Consider the following 4409-nt stretch of genomic DNA (forward strand, 5'->3'; position numbering starts at 1 on the left):
TTGGCTGCCATTGAATTTTTGAAAGATAATGCCCTGACTTACAACAAAAACATGCCACCCACCCATTGTAGACACATTTCTGTCTGTAAAAATGGCTTAGATTTAAAGCTGAGCCTGATTCTCATCTCGTGCTGGCATAAATCAGGAGTGACTCCACTGAAGTTGGAGTTACACTGGTGTAAATCTAGCAGAAGTGAGAGGAGAGCCCGGCTTACTAAATAGAACATGAAAATAATCTTCAACACAATCGAATACCCTTTGATTATTTAAAAATGTTAAGGGGAAGCTGAGGCATGTAAGCTTAAAAATCATGTTGTGCCCATGCACAATACACACTTCTTTTGGATGGCTTTTGTTAGGAACAGCATGAAGTCTAACTACATAAACACATGACGGCCTGGTCTTGTGGCCTATTGCATACTTCATCAGGGTCTAAACGTTTTCCAATCATGTAATTGTTAGTTTATCATGTAGATAACATAGGTTTAAAATGACATCATTACTATCCACAATGGCCTATGAAGGAGTGATTATGGAATTAATAGCTGGTATTTTTCAGTGTCTGAATTCAAATAGCTGGTAGCTGCCCCTTTATTTACAAAGAGAAAATGAACGAACAAGAGGGACAAATATTTATTTACACCCTGGCCGTACAAAGGAGCCATAAGCGGATATAAATCTAAAAGAATCCTGTAGAATTGGGAATGAGATCACTGGATCATACCACAGCATTATTTTGAACCCATGTAATTTTTTTGATTTGTGTGGGGGTGAGGGATTTGGAAGAGAAGGTCCTGTTCCCTGCCTGTATGATATTAGTAACTGCCCAGAATATAGCTCAAGTGAAACAGCTCAAATTAAAAACAGCTCCCCCCTTAAACACACAGAGAGACAAACTTACTGTCTTCCAAAAGCCCAAATTAAGAAACAGTTGTTTAATATTTATATAAAAATATCATTCACTGGCTAGCCTCAAAATGAACCACTGTCCCCGAACTGAATTTTTTGACACTAATCTCCAAGTTGCCTAGCACCCATAACACTTCTGAACACTATTTATTTATACAGTTCTATAAAAATCAAAAAGCATTTCAAGCCAAGAGATATTGGAGTCTTTATATTTATTTCCCATGGTGTTATACTGCAGTGCACCCTTCCCCAGTCTTTCCATCTTGCCTAATTCCACTGCTTTCTTCCCAGACACATCATAAAAATCACAAGGGTTCAAAATAAGACCAGGGCAGTTCTCATTCTCAACTTCACAGGATTCTATTTGTTCCCTTCAGTATATCCAGAGTGGGTGGAGAGCTACAGAATTTCATCAGAGGAAGAGCAGAATTAAGGTGTGTGTAAGTTTTTTGGGTTTTAAGCTTATTGCTATTTGATCTGTCTTCACTAAAGAAAAAACTAGAAAGAAATGGGATCTTAGAATGAGATCTGTGATGTCTTAATGCAGAGAAAACAGCCTCTGTAACCTTCTGTCTAATGGAAGCTGCAGAGATTTGCTGGGCTTCATAGCTACAGGGTTACGCCTTATATTTAAGGCTCATATTCTGAGCCAAACCAAACACCCAAAACTTTTGAAGTTCATTCTCTAGCAGTGAGAATCAGGCTTTCCACAGTAGCTCTCTTCTCAAAGGGTATGCCTATCTGAAAAGCTTTTTTGGTTTCCCCAGCAATCTCATCCTCTCCAGGGCTGACATGCATGATCTGCCCTGCTGTTGGCGACAAGACAACTATTTTCTGCTGGTTCAAGCCCCGAGAAAGAAAGAAGAACAGGGGTGGAGGAAGTCAAAGGTCTGCAAGAGTTTAACTTTATTAATGACAATGAAACGAAATGCTGAAGATTAAGAGAATGCTTAAAAACCAACACAGATACAATATGAATTTGCTTTGTCATAAACCAGTCAGAGAAGACTTCAATCTCTCTGGTCACTCGATTTCAGACCTAAAGGTCGCAATATTACAACAAAAAGACTTCAAAAACAGACTCCAATGAGAGACTGCTGAATTGGAATTAATTTGCAAACTGGATACAATTAACTTAGGCTTGAATAGAGACTGGGAGTGGATGGGTCATTACACAAAGTAAAACTATTTCCCCAGGTTTATTTCCCCCCCACCCCCACTGCTCCTCGGACATCCCTGTTAACTGCTGGAAATGGCCCACCTTGATTATCACTACAAAAGGTTCCCCACTCCCCCCCGCTCTCCTGCTGGTAATAGCTCACCTTTCCTGATCACTCTTGTTACAGTGTGTATGATAACACCCATTGTTTCATGTTGTGTGTGTATATAAATCTCCTCACTGTATTTTCCACTGAAAGCATCTGATGAAGGGAGCTGTAGCTCACGAAAGCTTATGTTCAAATAAATTGGTTAGTCTCTAAGGTGCCACTAGTACTCCTTTTCTTTTTGTGAATACTTGTAGACTATTCATTTTGGGCCTGATCTAGATAGAGCCAATTGAAACCAATGGAAAGACTCCCACTGATCTCAGTGGGATTTCTATCAGGCCCTTTGTCAAAGGAAAAAATGGGATATTTTCCTCCAGCAAATCAACAAGTGAATGTGAAGAATGTGGAGAGAAGAATATTTTAATTGCTTTTATTTCAAGGCTGGGTAACAAGCAAGAGGAATGGGAATTCTCATTGATGAGAAGAAATTTGATATAACTGGCCTTACTGGAACCAGGTGGGACAACTGACATGACTGAAATGTTACAGGCATTGGTTATAACCAGTTTAGGAAGGATAGAATGGGTAAAAGAGGTTGGGAGGGGTAGTACTGTATAGGAGAGACACCACTGCTTTTTTTAGATGCATTGATAACTCTGAACCACAGGGTCTTAATGCATATGGATCAATAAGCTAACTAATAGGAGGGGGTGCTGGTGTGGGATGTTACAGACCACTGAATGAAACCAGAGATCAGGACGATCAGAAAAAGAGACCTCCTTAAGCGCCTGACTAAGATGTGTGGAAAGAAAAAAATATGTTTTTACATGGAGACTTCAATTTAGGAGACGTGCTGGTGGCCTCATGCAACCAGTAGTAAAACATCATTCGAGTTTCTATTAATTTTGTAACACAAGAGATAGTGCATCCAACACGAAGTAACTATTTTGGACCTCATTATGCTGGATAAAGATGAAATACTCACCGGACTGGACTTGCCTTGGGATCAGTGATCATGACCGGATTATGTACAATATGGGTAAACAAAGGACAGACCCAACCAGTAATATATACGCTTGGCACTTCAAAAGGGCAAATTTCCGAAAGCTGGAGAAAGATATGAGTGAAATCAACTGAGAGGAAAAAATTAGTCAGAAAAATGTGAATCAAAATAACAATAAATAATGTGAAGGACAAGCAGTCATACAGAGTGCTCTGGATCACTTGGCAACCTGGACCCATTCAAACAAAATGAGTTTTAATACAGCCAAATGCAAAATTATATATTTAGGAACAAGGAATGCAGGCCATATGTACAGAATGGAGGGCTATCTCCTGGAAAGCAGTGATTCAGAAAAGGATTTAGGGATCGTAGTGGACAAGCAACTGAACATGACCTGCCAGTGTCATGCTGTAGCAAAAAGGCTAATGCCCTAACTAGATGATCTGGCCTTAAATTGTATGAATCTATGAACATGTGTGCTGGTGATCAGAGAAGTCTATTTTTTTCAAGGTTGCTTTCTATGCTTTAATCCAGCTTTGTTTTTAAATATTGGAAGAAGAATCTAAAATATATGTTAGATACTGTCAGCATTTTCTCCGTTCATTTAAAATCATGGTTTCCCCACCCTCCCATCTGTGCTCACCTGCCAAAATATCTCTAAAAGTGCTACAGTAGCACACAGATACCTGCATATATAACAGATGTGTAAGTGCAGAAAAAAACACCTTGCAAGTCTTGAGATTCAGCCAATATTACAAGATTTTTACAGAACGAATGATACAAGAAGCTGAGTTAGAGGTCTATTAACACTGCATTTTCCCAACATATCACAAATACAGAAACACCTGAGATAAAGAATTTTAGCTGATCTACTTTAAAGTATTCTTTAGATTAGGTATATTTATTTGTGTCTGCATTTATATATTGCATTTGTGGAAGAAAGCAATTCAGTTTTGTAAAATACTGACATGTCTAGGCCCAGTCCTGCAGCCCTAATTTATGCAAGCAGAGCTTGCTCATGTGTGTACTCCTATTGCCTTCCATGAATCGTCGTGTATGGGCTACACATGCCAGGCATAAAAATCTAGATTAAAGCCATTTTTCTAAATCAAACAAACTTTCTGAGAAGTGTATTGTATGACTTACATTACATAAAATAGTGTGTGAAGCCATGTTATAGACTTTCTTCTCCCTTCTGTTGCTTCTTCCACTTGCTTGTTTGAGGGCTC

The sequence above is a fragment of the Lepidochelys kempii genome, chromosome 11 (genome assembly GCF_965140265.1).
Source record: "Lepidochelys kempii isolate rLepKem1 chromosome 11, rLepKem1.hap2, whole genome shotgun sequence".
NCBI classification, from domain to species: domain Eukaryota; kingdom Metazoa; phylum Chordata; order Testudines; family Cheloniidae; genus Lepidochelys; species Lepidochelys kempii.